This window comes from Corythoichthys intestinalis, chromosome 12, assembly GCF_030265065.1.
Source record: "Corythoichthys intestinalis isolate RoL2023-P3 chromosome 12, ASM3026506v1, whole genome shotgun sequence".
NCBI classification, from domain to species: domain Eukaryota; kingdom Metazoa; phylum Chordata; class Actinopteri; order Syngnathiformes; family Syngnathidae; genus Corythoichthys; species Corythoichthys intestinalis.
In genome coordinates, this window is record NC_080406.1 from 41014562 (window position 1) to 41035484 (window position 20923).

The window sequence follows — 20923 nt, forward strand, 5'->3', positions numbered from 1 at the left end:
GGGGGAATCATCACGACAGTAAGCCAGTATGTCAGTAATTCTAACTGGTGAAGAGATATTTGGCCATCAGTAAAAAGACAGGAGGGAAATGGAATGATGTGAATGGGATCATATCCAAGGACTGACATTAGGTCCTTATCATCTCTTACTTCACAACTTCATGTTGTTTTACAGTGTGTCTGTTTAGGCCTACCTTTATTTAAAAGCTACATTACAGCCATGTCACATGTCTGTTAGTATTACTGAATAGTAAAATAGTAAACAGGGGAACCTTTGAAATGCCTCAGTCCAAATAATATACTCCCCAAAGACTCAATTAAAGAGAAATCACTGTATAATCAATTGTAGCTTTATGGTAGAATCATGCAAAAATGTCTTGCCATTATTATATCATTATTACTTGAAAACTTGTCTGTCAACAAATAAATCTCTATGATCTTTCAACTGTATAACTCCAAAGCATCTGCGAGGCACTTGTTAAGAAGTGGATGCTCATTAGGCAACGAAACAATGTATGGCATGCAGCCAGTATTGTTCATGATAAAAACACAAAATAAATCACCACGGGAAATGACAAGAATGAGTACTGAAAATAAAAATGAAAGGTAATAAACATTATTTCCACCCGCACACTTTTCAGTTAACTTGCAGAAACACTATAATTACAGCCAGGAGAGATGCACGGTGGCATACAGCCACCTGACAGATTCTGAAACCTGCCTTCCCATCCTTAACCCTCAAATTTCCATTAGTAATTGACAAATGGATGGATTAATGGTGTATAAAATGACACATCCATCATAGGGTCTAAATTTGGTAAGAGAGCACCGCTGAGTCTGACAACCCTTTTTACGGCTAGACTCTTCATGGATTTCCTCGCAATTTCTCATGAATCTCTTCTCAAGTGGATAGATGACCTCAACTGCCCATACAATACGTAAAAAAAAAAAACAACAAGGTCCCTCACAAGTGTGTTAAGGGAGACAGTTAAGAGGGGGAACGCTTGCAAATTTAAAATAGCAAAACAAACAAAATATTTATATATTATTTATTTCGTGAACAGTTATTATGACTTGATAATAGTCACGGTACCCCTTTATAGAGCAAGTGACTATTTTTTTGTAATTAAAAACAAAATTAAACTGACATCCACACATATGGACATCCCCTATTGGGTACCACATCCCACAACATTAAAATTACTAGTAGGTATACTATAAAATTTTGATTATTTAATAAAATATATATATTAAATCGTAATATTCCTATATGTTTTCCATGAATAAATACAATTATAAATTAATACAATTAAAATCGTAATATTCCTATATGTTTTCCATGAATAAATACAATTATAAATTAATACAATTAAAATGAATAATAAAAAAAAAAAAAATCACTCAAGTTATGCCCCAGAATAACACTCTCAAGTTTATTCAAATAAATAATTAATCAATAACAAATAACTCATTGGTTGCCGTGGATTACAATAGACATTTAATTCATTTAAACTAGAAGGAATGAATTAAATATTTACTGTCATCATCATCGGTATCTAATCTTCATCGGAATGCCTGTGAATGCTCCTCTTTGAGTGCAGTTAACTGTGCTAAACATCCAAACCATTTCGACTGGGAGAGCTGGCAGCTATCATTTGATGCCTGCCTCACCTGGTCAAAATAGATGGGACGTTTATTGCCGTCAATGGCAGCCAACGAATTGAACGGTGCCCTATAAACAGTGGTGAAATTTAACGAAGTAAAAGTACTTTGTTACTGTACTTAAGTACATTTTTGTGCATCTGTACTTGTGTACAAATATAAAGCAGTACTTTATACTTTTAACAAACTACATTTTACAGCAGGTATCTGTACTTTTTACTCCACAACTTTCAAATTGTCTCCTGTGTTACACGTTACCTTTGTTTGTTTCCTTATTGTGAATCGATAGTTTCATTTACATGCCTCCGGAGCAATCGATAAACACCGTGCAGCTATACTGGAACAGAGCACTAGAGGCAGCAACATGAGTACCAGCAAGTTTAAGCAGGTGAACAAGAAATTTGACCAATAAAAACCACCACACTCTTGTACAGTGGGTGACGGTATGCACCTGATAGTTGCTTGCAATCTGCCATTAAGCTAATTTTTTGAGTTTTTGAGCTTGTTAAGCTTCTGTTTACGGTGCTGTCAATTTTATTCCTTGCTTTTTCCATTCTGCACTTTTAAATAAAACTGAGCAATCAATGAATTTTCTGGTTCTTTCTTTGAATATTGACTCAGTCTCTCTGTATGTATGCACATCTACAGTATATATACTGTATATAAAATGTATATACTGTAATATATATGGATATTAAATTTTTGCATCGGAAGAAAAATACTTTTACTTTTTAAAGCAATTACTTTGCTACTTTTACTTAGTAGTACTTACAAGTATTTTAGTATTTTTTTCTTACATACTTTCCAGTACTTTTACCTTAAATGTTTTGCACCTGTATCTGTACTTTTACTGAGGTAAAAAAAGTGAGTACTTCCTCCACCATTGTCTATAAAGGGGTTAATACTGTACAATATAAACTATTTAGCATTTGTGCAAATCTCAATGTGTCATTTTGGATTTTAAACAACTGCTATTTTTATCCATCCATCCATTCATTATCTTCCGCTTAGTCCGGGGTCGGGTCGCGGGGTCAGCAGCTTTAGCAGGGAAGCCCAGACTTCCCTCTCCCCAGCCACTTCAGCCATCTCCTCCGGCGGGATTCCAAGGCGTTCCCAGGCCAGCCGAGCGACATAGTCTCTCCAGCGTGTCCTGGGTCGACCATGGGGCCTCCTGCCGGTGGGACATGCCCGGAAAACCTCTCCTCTGCTATTTTTACTTGTGTACAATATGGACAATTTAGAATTTGCGCTAATCTCAATGTGTCATTTTGGATTTTAAACAGCTGCTATTTTTACTTGTGAGACACATATAACCTAACTGACATATAAAATTCATGATGAGCAGATGTGGATAGAGTAGCCCAAAATTCATTGTACTGTAACTTCTAAATAATATTACTCTCAAGTAAAAGTATTTTTCCAAAATTTACTCAAGACAGGTAAAAAAAGAATTTGTTTAAAAGAATACTCAAGTAATAAGTAACATTGAGAGTAACTGCATACATTTTTTAAAAAAAATAATGGTATTTTTTTTCCCAGCACAACTTCAACTATAAAAACTGTTATTATTATATTAATGTGGTCCCCAACATTTTTTGTACGACAGACCGGTGTGATATGGGCTTTTTTTTTCTTTTTTTCATGGACCAGCAATGTGTGGCAGAAAATTACAGTAATATATAATAACACGACAGGGCTAAAAACGAACATAAAGTGCAGGGAAAATGTAACTCACCATACGAAGAATCAACCTTAACCATTTTTAACAGCAGCCTCCCCTAAAACTTCACGTCAAATATCCTTGGTCGCAGGCATAATGAGTTCTTCTCCAATCGTGAAAGGTTTCTTGGCTTTAGCAATACGATTCGCCCCAAGTTGAGATGCTGTCAGTGCATTTGCTTTTGTTGCCTCGTTCGCTAGTTTTTAACCACATATTATGCAGAATTGACTTGGTTGTAGGCTCCTCTGCTGGCTCAGCAGGTGGTCCAAAAGCTGTCCAAAGATGTCGCCGCCCGCAGCACACAGCCAACAGCAGCTAACTATACTGTTTATATTGATTGATGCTGGGCTGCGATAGGTGTGCAAACATCCCACTAATGGCGGCCAACCACTTGAGGGCAACCTGCACAAATTTCTGCTCAGATTAGTCACAAGACACAGGCCAGACTGCCTTCGTTAACAAATTATTTATTATTTCTCTGCGGCCCGGTAGCAAATGTGCCCCGGCTGGTACCGGTCCGATGTTCGGAGATCCCTGCCATGTTGCTGAGCCTATTACATGACTTTATTATGCCAAAAAGATGACACAAAAATCATCAAATTTAGACCAGAACATTATTACTCATTACCCGTCCAAAGAGCATGGGTGCCCCCTAGTGGAGAAAAAACATTGTTACCTCTGAATGGTAGAATGGTTGTGACATCTCAGTGGTGAAATAGGTAGCGTAAAGGTAACGTGTTAATCCTCACTAGACATTTATTCTAAGGTATAATCATGTCCATTCCCATTTTTTTGTTTGTTACATTGCAGTAAATTCTGGAATTAAGGGAACCCATCCAATTCAATTAAAGTAATTAATATCCTTGTAAAAAACAAACAATATCATGGTAAAATTTGCCGTCGGTAGCAGACAGGTGGCCTCTGTATGCATGCACACGTCTGGAGTATGAGCTTATAGGAGGTGCAGACATGCAGACACTAAATTGCATGTGTGACACTGTATGTGTATACTGTATGATGTCAAATAACTCTATAACTCTCTCGATGTTAAGTGCAGCAATCATAAATAATGTACGTAAACTTTATATTTCTGGTGTCCTGCTGGATGTCATGCTGTTAGCTTGATAGCAGGGAACACATCATACTTTGGTTGGGAAAGAGAATTCGAGGAAATTAGATGAATCGTAAAATTTCAAGTGTAAAACAAAGTCATGTGAAAATATAGGACACCCCATTAAATATTTAGTTCTTTACTAAGAAATGTTCAGATATCAATGTCAATAAATTTTACCCCATTTTACTCCCTTAACTTCAGTGAGACACTTTTTGTAGCCATCTACCAGCCTTTAACATCAGTCTGAAGAAGGTTTTCCCCACTCCTCAATGAAGAATACTTTCAGCTGTGAGATGTTTGAGAGGTTTCTTGCATGTGCAGCCCGTTTCAAGTCACCCCACAGCATCTCAATTGGATTAAGATCTGGGCTTTGACTCAGCCATTCCAGGACTCTCCATTTCTTTTCAGTCAGTCCTTGGTGGATTTACTGTTATTTTTGGGGTCATTTTCATGTTGCCGGGTCCAGTTTAGCTTCAGTTTTTCACAGATAATCTTACATTTTCCTCAAGTACCCTCTGATACATTATATAATTCATGGTGGATTCTATGATGGTGAGCTGGCCAGGTCCTGCTGTAGCAAAGCATACCCAAACCATGACACTTCCAGCTCCATGCTTCACAGTTGGTATGAGGTTCTTTTCCTGGAATGCTGTATTGGATTTACGCCAAACATGTCCTCTGTTCTGGTGTCCAAATAATTCAATTTTAGATTCATCTGTCCAAAGAATACTATTCCAGAAGTCCTGGTCGTTGTCTACATTCACTCTGGCAAACAAAGAGCAAAGGTTTCCTCCTTGCACACTTGTCATCAAAGTTAAACTTATGAAGTCCGTTTCTAGATTGTAGAGGCATGCACTTTCACATCAACAGGAGCAAGAGCCTGCTGTAGGACCTGTGATGACATTTTAGGGTTTTTGGCGACTTCTTTTAGCATCTTACGGTCTGCTCTCAAGGTGAACTTGCTTGGATGGCCAGACCTCGGCATGTTGCCGTTGTCTTGAATGTCCTCCAGTTGTAGACTATTTTCCGGACAGTAGAATGGCTGAGTTCATATTCTTTTCAGATCTTTTGAAATCCCTTACCAGACTCATAAGTGTCTACAGTCTTCTTTCTGGAGGGCTCAGACAGCTCCTTTGATCTCACCATTGTGTTCCCTCTCACTTCAACAGTCAGTCACTGTTCAAAGTATTCTGCGTTGAGGAGTGGGGCAAACTTTCTTCAGACCGATGTCAAAGACTGGAAGATGGCTACAAAAAGCGTCTAACTGAAGTTAAGGGGGTAACACTAACTATTAGGTGGTAGGCTGTCGTAACTTTTTAGAAGTCAGAATATGCATTTTTTTTGTTAATATATTTGGTTTAATGAGTAAAACAATGTTATTTTTTGTTGTCTATCTTCAATTAAATCACTTTCTTTTCCAGAGATACAGAAAAACGAGATCAGACATTGATATGTGAACATTTCTTAAGAAATTAATATTTAATGGGGTATCCTAATTTTTTCACATGACTGTAGTTCAAGATGACCTAAAATGGAATTGGAGGGGGGGCAGTTGTGTTCTTGTAATCCGAAAATGACGGTAGGTTTCTTAATTACTGACAGGAATCACGACCATCACAGCCTAAACTCTTATCCATAACAATAACAACCAATCAGTAACCAAGAAGTTTTCTACATCACTCAGTTTCAAAACTGTTGATCAAAAAGAATAATCGTTGAATCTCTCTGTAGTTACCAATTTATCCAAGTCAAGTTTTTACTGCACAATATTTTATTGCAATTACATACTTAAACAATTAGACTCGCTATTAGCTGCCAAAGGCTTTGAGAAGCTTGACGTATCGGTCTTCTCAGTTGCAGTTTGGGTAAAAGAAAGATTAATATGTTACATTTTTATTTAAAATCAGTCTTGTAGAAAGCCAATTATTATGCAGATAAAAATTGTGTGAATAAAAAAAAAGCTGAATATTATATTTCGTCCGTCACCAACCACAACCATAAAAACTATGACTACTTAAAATAGAGACATATCTAGGCATTATGCAGATAAAAATTGTGTGAATAAAATAAGAGCTGCATATTACATTTCGCTGGTCACCAACAACAACTGTAAAGACTATGAATACTTAAAGACACATCTATGGTTTCAAATCTATTCTGGCTGCAAGTTAGATCCAAGTGGGACTGCTTCTGAGTTTGGACCAAGACCGCGGTACAACATTTAGTGACCTCTTCTTTATGTGACACTTTGCAGTAGAGACTTTTTTTCCCTACTTTGTTCCACACCATCAAAGTCAATGAATCATGTCACCATTACAGGCTTGAATGCACATATCTTGCATTCTTATATTAGAGATTACTCTCGATAAAAACAGTAATGCGAGGGTTAGAAGACTGCAGCAATGGTTCCCCCTTCAAACTAAAAATAGAGATATTTTGATACATGGTTGACACTAAAACACTTGGACTAGTAAGGTGCCCATTCATTTTTATTTCTGTTCGGGGGTCAAGTTCAGCCGATGAGCTATAATGTCTGCTTAGTATGACTGAGAACTAACTATTACTCACACTAAATAGAATGGTCCAAAAATTAAGAGCATGCCATGCCAATTTTGAATTTGGACACCGTATACTTTCATACCTATTTAAGTAAATATGTGTAGTAATCAATCAACAAAGGACAAATCATTTGAATTAAGAAATACAAACAAGCCAAGACTATATACAGCAACTGGGTAGTCTATGCAAATCAAGATTGAATATTCTATGATATTAAAAAATGGAACTTATTGGCTGGCTTTGATGGCAAAATATGTCCAATCTATTTAAGCTGGGAGCTCTGGCAGTGAATGAACATTTGTTTATTCATATAGACTGGACGTCAAATAGTGACAAACTAATTTAAATCCACAGTAGAAGGACAAAAAGAGCCACATTATTGGACATTTAACATTTGTCAATGGCACTGAAAGAGTTAGTTGATAAACTTAAATAATAATGTACAATTATTTTTTTTCAGGACTCGTCATCCTTTTTGACAATTTCCCTGTTTCCTTATCCTTTTTACTTACTGAACAAGCAGTAAATGATCAGCTCAGGTTGTTTCTTCCGTGTTAGCATTGCAATAGCTGACATGGTAATTGCAGCTTTTCACAGGAAGCGAATGCGTATGCCTGCCCGAAGTACTCCTGCCTTATTTATGACCCCTTCGCACGCCTCAAGTTGGGCTCACTGTCAGCAGCTGTCACATCATTATTAGCCTCACACAGTTGCACACACATTAGAACACACACGGATGTATTTGCAATTATTAAATAATAGGCATGGACAAATTATGCTCCACTTCTCTTTAGCATCCACGTACATTAATTTAGACAACATCAAGTCATGTTCGCCTTGGCAATTTCTAAAAACGTGCATTAATAGTAGAGTTCATATCAGCGTTCATGTCTGTTATTGTACTTTTGCGGCAATTAAAGCAAATCATAACTCAAATTCTCTTTTCCGCCCAAAACATGCCGTGTTCCTAGTTGATCTGATTTGGGGAGGTTGTGATGTGATTTATAGCTTTTTGATAGGATACTGTAATTGCTTTCCAGCTGTATTTCAACACTCCATTCCATTGAGAAAGAAAACCTGCCTACAATCTTTTAATAATAAATTATAGTAATTATCTGCTTCTACCTGATATGATTACGGGTACAGTTTTTTATTCAGTGTTGATTGACAGTTGACACTATGAAGCAAATGTAGGTCAAGTCAACAAAAGAGGGTTTATTATTTTTTTTAAGATATTTCATCATAAAGGTTAATTGTATTTGGAAAATGCCTGTAGTAAAGTGACATTCATCTATGGGAGGATTTGGAGGTCTAGAATGAGGTCGCTCTACTTTTATGAAGAAGGGCAGCATATAGAAGTGATTTGTTCCACAGGGGCATGTTTTTTTCATAACAACACTTTGAGATTAAACCCTCAGGATGACCTTCAAGAGTATATATATATACATACACACAATGTATCCGTAAATATGCATATACTAGCTACTCTCATGACAGTACAGATTAGCTTTAGGTATGCATGGCTGGGTCTGATGGTCACAGACTCACAGTCAAAACATTATAAGCAAGACGTGCGATGGTCAATGACCAACATGACAAAATACTTGAGATTCACGCCGAAGAGCATCTCTAAGCAGTTAATTTGGATTAGACCTCAGTCTAATGAATATAATTCATTGGATTAATTGAGGATATATAACATCAACATCGAAAAATGTAGAACAAGCACTCGAGGTAGTGGTACTTAGTCTGTCTCACAAAATTAAATGAATAAAAACATGCAAACACTCTATAGCACACTCATTTAAATGATTAGCTACAACTGATGGTGGTAGATGTCCAATCCCTTTTGATAGGGAGGGTTGAAAGTGATTATTCGCTGTCAGCCTTTCCCAGTCAAATGAATGGGACGTCAAGTGGCGTCAATGTCACTGAAACATGATTTTTCACAGCCCAGTCCTCACAGTTTAAATGAGTCAGATGTCTGTCATTATCAATGGAAGGTCATGAGTGAAATACTATGAAATTAAAAATAAAAATATCACCTAACAAAGTGGTAATAGGGGCCATAACCAATGTATTTCTGTTTCCATTCATTTTAATTATAATAATTTTGTTTTTATTAACATTCTTTTATCATTATTGTAATAAATATATAAGCAATACAAAAAATTACAACAATGATCATACATTATATACAGTATATAGTGTTATGAAAATGTATCTGAACCTTTTGGAATGTGTTAAATTTCTACATAAAACCACCATCAAATGTGATCTGATCTTTGTCAAACTCACAGAGATGAAAAAAACTGTCTGCTTTAACTAAAACCACCCAAACATTTTAAGGTTTTTATATTTTAAGGAAGATATTATGAAAACAATGACAGAAGGGGGAAAAATAAGTAAATGAACCATCACATTTAATATTTTGTGGCCCCCCTTTGCCAGCAATAACGTCAACCAGACGCTACCTGTAGCTGCAAATCAGTCAGTCATGCACATCGATCAGGACTAATCTTGGCGCATTCTTCACTACAAAACTGCTGTAGTTCAGTCAGATTCCTGGGATGTCTGGCATGAATCGCTGTCTTTAGGTCATGCAACAATGTCTCAATGGGTTTCAAGTCTGGACTTTGATTTGGCCACTCCAGAAGGTGTATTTTGTTCTTCAGAAACCATTCTGAAGTTGATTTACTTTTGTGTTTTGGATCAACGTCTTGTTGCAGCATCCATCCTTTTTTTAGGTTAAACTGTCTGACAGACGGCCTTGGGTTTTCCAGCAAAACATTCTGATAAACTTTTTAATTCATTCTTCCATTATTGATTTCAAGTTGTCCAGGCCCTGAGTTAGCAAAATAGCCTCAAATCATGATGCTCCCTCTACCATGCTTCATGGTGGGGATAAGCTGTTGATGTTGATGAGTTGTTCTATTTCTCCCCAACACATGGAGTTGCGTGTTACTCGCAAACAAGTCAACTTTGGTTTCATTGGTCAACAAAATGTTTTGCCCAAACTTCTGTGGAGTGTCCAAGAGCCTTTTTGAAAACATTAAACGAGCAACAATGTTTTTTTTAGACAGCAGTGGCCTCCTCCGTGGAGTACTCCCATGAACAACATTCTTGGCCATAGTTTTACATATAGTTGATGTGTGCAGAGATATTGGACTGTGATTTCTGTTAAGTCCTGAGCAAACGCTTTAGGGTTCTTTTTTTACCTTTCTCAGTATTCTGCGCTGAATTCTTGGCATCATCTTTGGTAGACGGCCACTCCTTGAGAGACAGCAACAGTTCCAAACTTTCTCCATTTGTAGAAAACTTTTCGGACGGATGACTGATGAACATCCAGACTTTTCGAGATGGTTTATTATCCTTTTCCCAGCTTTATAAAAATCAACAATACTTGATGGCAGGTCTTCAGACAACTCTTTTGGCCGAGCTATGATGCACATCAGACAATGCTTCTCATCAAGACATTTCTTACCAGGTGTTTTATAGTGGGCAGAGTACCTTTTAATCACTCATCAGTGATTGGGGACACACCTGACTTAAAATGTTTGGTAACAATTGTTTTCAATTGCTCTTTAAGACTCCAAAAACAAATAAATCTTCTTCAATTTACAACTAACACAGTCATGCCAAATTAATCGAACCAAAAATATAAAAGTGTTAATTTTGTCAAACTTTGTTTTTAATTTATAGTTCAATAAATAGTGGGTTAAGTCTTGGGTTGTTGTCTCAGTTGAAGCAAAAATTTAACATTAATCTCATAGAGAGCTATGAGGGGCCACTAATAGCCTCTGGGATTAAACACATTCAATATTCACATAAGTAGTGAAGTTGAATTATTGTAATTGTTAATGCATTTAAATAAATAGCTAGTCCTTTGAGCACTAATATGTGTTGGGTGTGTGTGCACAGTCATTACTCTTGCTAACACACACACGCACACTCAGCTTTTGGATCAATGCTTTCTTTTGACTGGATTGCACATAAGTAGTACTGTTTTGAGCCCCGATTCAGTCATTTAAAGTCGAATTATCTCCCATTTACACACTGTATGAATGTGAGTGTGATTTTCCATGTGTTTATGTGAATTCAAAGGCCAATTTGACAATGCTGGACTCAACTGACAATCATGTTTTGCGCTGAACCACAGGCAGGTATTGAGAATGACCTTGGGCATCCATGTGTCAGCAGATATGAGAGGCACGGCAACACCACATTGAATAGTAAACAGGGCCTTCATTGAGAGCGTTTCTTAACTCATTGACTGCCATTGTTGGCACTAAAGTGCATTATAAATAAAATGTATTATTATTATTATTATTACTACACGTTCAATCTATTTTGACTGGGAGAAGCGAATGAATTCATTCACCCCTCAAAGGGGGTTGTCAATGGCACTGAAATTTGAGCATTTACTGTCGGTAGGCAATGAATTAATATTGGTAATATTGATTGAATATGTTATTCTAACGGGACATATTACAAAAATTTATAAATTGTTGTTTTTACATACAGTGACAGAAAAAAATAATGCTTTCTGTTATTTGTACAAAATACAATTATAAGCTTAGTAAGAGAACAATTATGAGGCAACATAATGTCATTTTAATCATTTTCTTATCACTAAAAAATTAAAGTCACTATTTTTATAAAATAATTGGAATTGTTTGGGTAAGGTTTTCTATTTTCCTGAAATAATTATTTAAAAACACGATGGTCTTTCCAATGTATTTCTTAAAAAAAAAAAAGCTGTTCAGAACAGATGCATGTCATACATATTAAAATGTTATATTGGTTCTGTGTGAATGATTACCTTTCTTTTTTTCTGTCTATAAAAAGATGTTTGAATGGTAAAACGAGTATTGAGGAAAAGCTGTTATACCACATCCATAAAAACATTCTGCATTGTTATGAAACCAAATTTAAAAACTCAGTGAAAAAGCTACACTAATTTAGGTTATACTTTTGCTATCTTCCCACTCCATGAGAAGGCACAATTTTTAATTCAACTTAAATGAAGTGACTTTGTTTGCATCGGTTCTCTGGATCGCTTCTACTGTACAAACCATCCGTAAACATATATGGAACGTTAAAGCAATAGACAGCACCGAGTATAAATGACTTTCATGTGAATATGATTGCACAAAGTAGTATAATTCCTGGACCTCTGATGGAAAAAAAATAATGCTTAATCCCCAAAAATGGCACCGCTTACAAGTTGTTGTGTGACAGCAGTGACATCAGTAATGCCACGTGCATACAGCATATTAATACGAATGCACTCGATATAGATAAAAACTATGTAAGAAAATAGTCATTCTATACACGTAGTTTCTCCGCCTGTTCACTCTGTCACTGTATTTCTCTTTTATTCTGTATAAGACTCAGAAGAGGACCACTTTCCTTCCTGGATCCATCAAAGCGTGTTTCTCCAATAGTCGCGCATACTACATTGGGTAGCCAATGTATAATGAGTAGGCATGACAATCTGAGATACTTGCATTTCCATTGCCTAAAACAGAACTGGCTAAAAATGACTTCTGTCTTGTATACACCTGGGAATTACTGGCTTTCATTTACAGTACTTTTTCTCCACAATTACGCTATGAATGAAATTGTCTTCAGTTTCTTAACTCTTTAACACCCTGGGATCGTGTCGGCGGCGACACGTTTACACATATCATCTTTGAAGCCTCGTCACGCTGTAATTATATCATCCACGTGCCACTGGTTGGTCTCGTTTAAAAGTGCAGGTGTTGAGGTCCAAGCCCGTTTTTACTTGAAGTCAATCAACCAAGTAAAACGGGAGATTATATCAAATGAGTTTTATAGTTTTATTGCCCTCATAAATAAACGTTAAAATGTTGCATGGACCATGTGTTTATGTCCATATTTCTATCATTTTTTTGTCCTTTTTCAAAATGAAAAACTACATATCACAGGAGCCATTGTGAGTTCACAAAGGAAGGTCGTCATCCGAAAACTTGTAATATATTGCTAAGCGAGCATCTAACGAGAGGGAGGTGACGCAGCGAGCGACGGCCGGTTGGAATGAGTGACCGACTTTGTGAAACGTGCAGGATGAATCGAAAACTAGATTTAACGCAGCGTAAGTTAATGCATTATTTCATCAACTCGAGGAAGTGGATAGGCCAGATTTGTCTTTGTTTTCTTCGGATGAGTTGGCCAGTGAGAAGAGTGACGGCAGAACTCAAAGGGCAGAAGAAGAAATGACACCCACTGGAAATGTGCCCCGTGTCTTGTTCCACGACAAATTGAGTGACATGTCCGAAGATATTGAACCAAACTGGTTTATTTTTTAAAATGTTTTTTTTTTTTTTAAATATATTTTTTTTCCACAATCAATCTTTTCAATTTGTATGTACTGTAGATGTGTGCGTTCTAGAAACTTGATTATATGTATAATACATGAAAAGGTGATGACTGCAATACCTAACCTCACAAAAAGATATCCTCAAAACCCTTTTTGGTGTTAGATGGTATACCAGTATATATGTTCACCATTTCGCAATGTTGGTCTCCTGCATATAACCTGTTTTGGACATAGTATGAAGAAAGGACAAAAACACCTATGACCATACCTGCTGTTCCTGTTAAATTATCAAATGCTTGTCACACTTCAAAATGTTTCGTTGAGCATGTTTGGTTGTCAATGGGACATCAATATTAAAAGATTTGCCCCCCCCCCCATTTTTTTCTTTTCTTTTTTTTATTTATTTGTTTATTTATTATTATTATTATTATTTTTTTTTTTGTCTTTTTGGGGCCAAAATCTTTATTATAGTTGATCAGTGAAGAAAAAACAGTTTGGACATGAAGGTTATGGTGTCATGAAAAAAGGGACCCAACCAGGCCATTGTGAACACTTTTTTTCTTTAAAATATAAAGGCAACATCAAAGACATGCAAATTCGGACAAAATAGGCCCAAGTCTTTTCAACAAGTTTTTTTTCCTACTTAAATGCACATGATCGAAGTCTTATCAACCCTTTAAAATGTAGACTGCAAATTACTGAAATTTTCCATATCGGCCACGACAATACATTTGAGTGTAAAATCTTGTCAATTCTTATGTTCCCTGATATGATTGGCGGATGACAAATTCAGAGTAGACCACTCCTCTGGCACACATTTAGCCTAATTGACAAGTTTCTGAGGTTTTTCCGCTTTACTTCCTTATACAGTGGGGCAAATAAGTTTTAGTCATCCACTAATTGTGCAAGTTCTCCCACTTGATAATATTAGAGAGGCCTGTAATTGCCAACATGGGTAAACTTCAACCATGAGAGACAATGTGAAGAAAAGAAAAAAAAACAGAAAATCACATTGTTTGATTTTTAAAGAATTTACAGTGATATCTCAGCTCACGAACGCTTAAGCTCACGAACTTTTCGCCTCAAGAACATTAAATTCGCGAGCATATAGTCTCTGCTGACGAACTAGTTTTCGGCGGACGAACCAAACCACGCGGTCGAACAGCGCCACGAGAAGCTGACGCACGCTCACGGCGTCCCAGTTCGTCCCCTCCCTTTCGTTGAGTGCGGACGTGGTTTGTGTTTGATAGACATTTTGGACCATATTGAGTGTACTTTTGCTATTATGGGACCGAAAAAGAGTTACCTACAGTCCTTATGGAAGGTGACTCGTGTTACCAATTCGCCCTCGACTGGTAATTGGCGGTGCTTTCAGCTTTCCACCGTAGTGAGAAGTGGACCGGCGAGTCACGTTGGCTCGTTGTCGTCGGTTGTCTTCGGTTCGCCGGATTTCCTCTCCAGAAAGGTGGCGGCGTGCATACAAACACCCAGAGGCGTCAGATGGCTTTTTGTGGGCACTTTTATTAACAACCAAAAGCATGTGGGGGGCACGGCACTGGAGTCTACGCTAACTGCGCACTTTGCCGGTAACACTCTCCTTCCAAACAGTAACTCCCTCCCTCCCTCCTCCTCCCACTCCATTCCATCAAGCCATCAACTACCATCACAAAGGTAAATAAAACGACTTTATTATACAGTACAGTTTATTTCTTTAATTATAATACAATAGCACATTTATTATACATAAAATAAGGTATATTTTTGTGTAGTTTTAAGGCTTATTTAGTAGAAAATTATGTTTTATGGGGACCTGGGAACGGATTATTCTCATTTTAATGGTTTCTTATGGGAAATAAATGTTCGGAAGACGAACTTTTCGCCTTACACACACTTTCTGGGAACCAATTATGTTCGTGAGCTGAGGTATCACTGTATTTGCAAATCATGGTGGTAAAAGGGTATTTGGTCAATACCAAAAGCTCATCTCAATACTTTGTTATGTACCCTTTGTTGGCAATAACGGAGGCCAAACGTTTTCTGTAACTCTTCACAAGGTTTTCACACACTGTTGCTGGTATTTTGGCCCATTCCTCCATGCAGAGCTCCTCTAGAGCAGTGATGTCTTGGGGCTGTCGTTGGGCTACACGGACTTTCAACTCCCTCCACAGATTTTCTATGGGGTTGAGATCTGCAGACTGGCAAGGCCACTCCAAGACCTTGCAATGCTTCTTACGAAGCCACTCCTTTGTTGCCCTGGCTGTGTGTTTGGGATCATTGTCATGCTGAAAGACCCAGCCACGTTTCATCTTCAATGCCCTTGCTGATGGAAGGAGAATTTCACTCAAAATCCCTCGATACATGGCCCCATTCATTCTTTGCTTTACACAGATCAGTCGTCCTGGTCCCTTTGCAGAAAAACAGCCCCAAAGCATGATGTTTCCACCCCCACGCTTCACAGTGGGTATGGTGCAATTCAGTATTCTTTTTCCTCCAAACACGAGAACATGTGTCTCTACCATAAAGTTCTATTTTGGTTTCATCTGACCATAACACATTTTCCCAGTCCTCTTCTGGATCATCCAAATGCTCTCTAGCGAACCACAGATGGGCCTAGATGTTTATTGGCTTCAGCAGGGGGACATGTCTGGCAGTGCAGGACATGAGTCCCTGGTGGCACATTGTGTTACTGATAGTAGCCTTTGTTACTGTGGTCCCAGCTCTCTGTAGGTCATTCACTAGGTCCCCCCGTGTGGTTCTGTGATTTTTGCTCACCGTTCTTGTTATCATTTTGAGACCCCGGGGTGAGGAGGGAGGAGGCTTGTAAGAAGCATTTCAAGGTCCTGGAGTGGCCAGTCTCCAGATCTCAACCCCATAGAAAATCTGTGGAGGGAGTTGAAAGTCCGTGTTGCCCAACGACAGCCCCAAGACATCTCTGCTCTAGAGGAGCTCTGCATGGAGGAATGGGCCAAAATACCAGCAACAGTGTGTGAAAAGCTTGTGAAGACTTACAGAAAACGTTTGGCCTCCGTTATTGCCAACAAAGGGTACATAACAAAGTATTGAGATGAACTTTTGGTAGTGACCAAATACTTATTTTCCACCATGATTTGCAAATAAATTCTTTAAAAATCAAACAAGGTAATTTTTTCCCCCCACATTCTGTCTCTCATGGTTGAGTTTTACCCATGTTGACAATTACAGGCCCTTTCTAATATTTTCAAGTGGGAGAACTTGCACAATTAGTGGTTGACTAAATACTTATTTACCCCACTGTATCTGCAAGCAGCTTCTGTTTTAGAATTTCTTCATCCAAAACAACACAAAACAAAACAACAGCAGAGATGAAGTATCATTACTCATCAAAATCCCTTAAAAAAACAATTTAGAAATACCGCATCCATCTGCCATCATCACGACAGGGGAGGACAACATGTTCATGAAGGCAAATGTGGAACAAAGCTCGTGCCACCACAAAGACCGGGTTTTTTTGTAGCCATGTTGCCGCTGTGTTATGGAAGGCATGTTCTTCCTATACCTGCATTTTTATGTTTATGGTGTTCATACAATACTAAAGCGAAAATCTTGCGGATGAAACAACTTGTTGCCGTTGACATTATGATGATGATGATTGTAATTATGACGATCTTTAATTTTTACTACAGCTACTGTATCTGCTGCTAGCCTGTTGCTAATCAGTAAGTTTAGATGGCAAAATTATGTCAACGGATAAACGTAAGTGTTACATATTTTTTGTTCATTTGTTTACATGTCGAAAACACTGTTAGGCAAGGGAAAATAAGTTTATGTGCCTCACAGCAACACTTACTGTACATTGATCGAAATACTGTATATCGAGACTACATCATTCTCACCTCACGGCAGACCGTTAGCTCGATCCCGAGATCCAACTACGAGCTTTTTAACTGCAGCGACTTTAATATACGCTATTGGAGCTGGAATTACCGAGGACAGTAGGAGAAAGCATGTTTGGAGGCCGTAATGTCGGGTGAAAGTTGGCGAGGCTCTGGAGCTCTGCTGTCTGATAGGACATTCTCGTATGTTATTTTTCAAATAATTTTATAAATTGTGATTTATTGACCTGTATTTCACATGCACCAATCATTTTAAGTAAAACAAGAAATCGAATCATGCTGTCAAAATGTTTTATAGCGATCAATATCTGCAGTAAAAAAGAATGACATACTATTTTTATTTATATGTACATACCTTGTATTATTTCTTTGTCACAACAAAATCCGTGTCAGCCCTTCTGCATTCGGCAATGTAATACAGGGTGACCCAAAAAAAAGTTTACACTGCCATAATATAACTTAAATGCCATGTTTATTCATCTTAGAATTAGAATTGAATCACAAATTATACATTATTGTAAAGAACATGTACAGTACACTCTATTTTTCAATGTGTCCTCCCTTAAGTGTCACAACAGCCTCAAGGCGCCTGCGGAACGCTTCTTTATGTAGGATGCTGTCATCTTTTCCCAAGATCTAACAATGGACCTCTCCAAGGCTGCCACAGAAGTTTGTGGCTTCTTACAGGCACTGTCCTCCACAGTTGCCCATATGCTATTATCCAGGGGATTGAGATCTGGACTCTGGGGTGGCCACATATCACCTTGTCAATCAACTTTTTGGTCCGCACAGATCTTCACTTCCAGACCCAGGTTTTCGTGAGGCTGTTCCAGTATCTTTCAGCTTCTTTTTAACTTTGTAGACTGCACATCTGGATATTCCCAGATTTGCTGCAATCTCAGTAGGTGTCAGACCGGCACGCAGTAATTCAGGTACAGCTAAAGTTTTCTTCATTTTCAGCAGAAGCACAGGAATTGTAGAGACGAGAGATTACCAGCTGCATTGAGTGACCTTAATGTATCACTTAACCATGACAACCTATTTAGATATGTTTCAATGGCTTTTAAACAAGCAGTCAACTAAGTGTAAACTTTTTTTTGGGTCACCCTGTATAATTTGTAATTTCACGTCATTTTGGTCACTCAAGTGGCCAGCTTATAAATCTATACCTCATGTCAACACAGGCTGACAGGTTGTTATTATTTTGTACACAAATGATCAACGAAGTGATAAGAACAATCATACAATCTCATTTACGTCTCATCTACGTCATGCTGAATCCATCTTTGGAGATTCCGTGGGTTCCTCGGCTTGATCTTGCTGTTTTAACTTTGTCAACACACTGCTAACCTCAACCGCAACTCATAAAGTTTTTTCTAAACTGGAAGTTCGAAGAGATTTTCCAAGTTGGCGCTGCCCATATTTCGCTCAGGAAACTTGTCTATAGGCTGCAACACTTGGTCAAGCATTACAGTTACTGTATAGATAAATGGCCCTTAATCTCATGATGATAGAGAGCTTAAACCAAAGCTTTTCTAAAGGTTTATGGCATTGTGATGCAAGAACGAGCAAAGTAACGTTATAAAAAAAAAAAAAAAAATAAATCAGTTGTTTTTTTTTAATGTAATATATCAAGACATTCAAATCGATTCTATTTTCACAGACTTGACATCAAAACAGAAAAAATGGTAATGTCTGACTTTGTCAGGGGGTTAATAAACATATCTCTCTCCTCTCTCTTTCTCGCGCTCTCTCTCTCTACTAGTAAGTACTTAGACATCAGCCTTTTAATTTATGTTGTTTCAATGTTGTTTTTATATCAGGTGTTTAGTCACTGCAAGGTGCCTAAAATATATCTGGTTCTGCTTCACGAGCATCACATCAAATGGATCCCATTTTTTATGGAGCATAAAATCATCACACGGTGCAAACACAAGATTGTTAACTTCCTTGAACACAGCCTGGGTGTGGTAGCATGACTGATTTTACCATTAGAGGCCCCCTAATGATCATTTTACGCTTATAAAACCATGACTATCTGAGGCACCACTGTTAAATACTTCATAATGTCTTATGTGCTCTCATCCTCAGCTACTCACACTGCTTTCTGTATTCATGCACGCAATGCTTTCAAAGGCATTCTACACGGTCCATGTTTGAAAAAAATTACAACAAAATATTACCATGAGATAATATCGTCACCGAGAGAATGAATTTTGTTCTCACACTGCATAAACTTGACAAAATAGTAATTAAGATTTTTCTTTAACCCTTTGTAGGGCACTCATTTAGATGATTGGTAGTCATTGACGGTGCTCGCCGTCCAATTGGGAGCGATTTGCTGCGAATAAACGGCTAAAAGAAACAATTTACTTTAAAAAGCCACAGGGTAGCATCACACCACAGCATTGCTTGGCAACTTGAACGCATGGAGGTGCATCTTATTTGTTTGAAATGAAATCGTTATTTTGTCGAGAGTCGGGTAAGCGAAGTGCCTGCTCCTCCTTCACTCTGGTTTCCGTGACTATCACAAGGATTCAAAGCTGACTCTAATTCAACAGGACTGTCATAGCTCATGAAAAAATCATGGCGTATAATCAAATCGGAGTAAAAACCCTGCGCTGGGCCTCACGGGAGTCTCCATGCGTCCTGAATATTTCATGTAATGGAGGCTCTCACCACCATGGAAACTCTCAACAGTTCAGGATTGCGTGCAAATATTGACTGTAGTGTGCTGGGCCGAGGGCTGGGTGAAGCCAACAACGCCAGCGAGCCTGACAGAGTTTTATAAATAATGGTAATAGCATGTGACACTACTCGCAATGGGGGGGCTCGTGGTCACTCACATCCTCATATTGGATTCATGTTCCCGGGCGCAGTGGCGGAGATAAAACTAGAGGAAGACACAGTAAGGGGCGAGAAAGTGGGAGTGTTGGTGAGGGAGAGGGAGACTGTGCTGTGATGCATATGAATTGACAAATGTCTGTTTTGGCTGCTTTGAATAGGGCTCAATTGTAGGGCTGTGGAAACATCAAAACACAATTCAAGGCTGGCGTCCAGTGGGTGGATGAAAAGAAAAGGGGGCGGGGGGCTCGCAGAGGAACCAGCCTATAAGCACTGCACGGGGCAAAGCTACTGGCTTGCAAAGACCCCGTGCTCAATAATAGTGCTTGTGGGTGTCCTTGGAATGAAAAGACAAAGATTTATACAGGGTTCTAAGATAAAAGTCATATCTGTTACTTTGATATTTTAAAGTGGGAGTTTGTTGTTTAAAAATAAAAACAGACTTTTTGTCATAAATGTAAAAATGTCTGTAAAACCAGTCTTATTAGAGAGTTTTGGCTCTCAAAGGCCAAACAGGGCAACTTTCATGAAATTATAAGTAATAATAATTGACCACAGGATCCTGTCTCTGTGCACCAGCAGCAACACACACTTAGGCACTTATCTTAGCTTACTTTACTTACTTCAACAACACTTTTGAATAGGCTTGCCGTCCTTTGAAATAGGAATCGTTCCGAATTGGGAATTAAAAGTTGCACTCCGTATTGAACCAATACAGAATATATATAAATAGATACATTTCTATGCTTTTTAAGAGTTTTGGAGATGACCCCTTTTTTATGTACTTTTTTATATGCTTTATATATAAAA

At 38.0% G+C, this 20923-nt stretch overlaps 1 long non-coding RNA gene across 1 annotated transcript in view; it reads right to left on the bottom strand.

Annotated features, from left to right (window-relative positions):
- The window catches only part of LOC130927076 (uncharacterized), a 99669-nt gene that overhangs the window by 13302 nt on the left and 65444 nt on the right, over positions 1 to 20923 (bottom strand). The gene's annotated exons all lie outside the window — the stretch shown is intronic.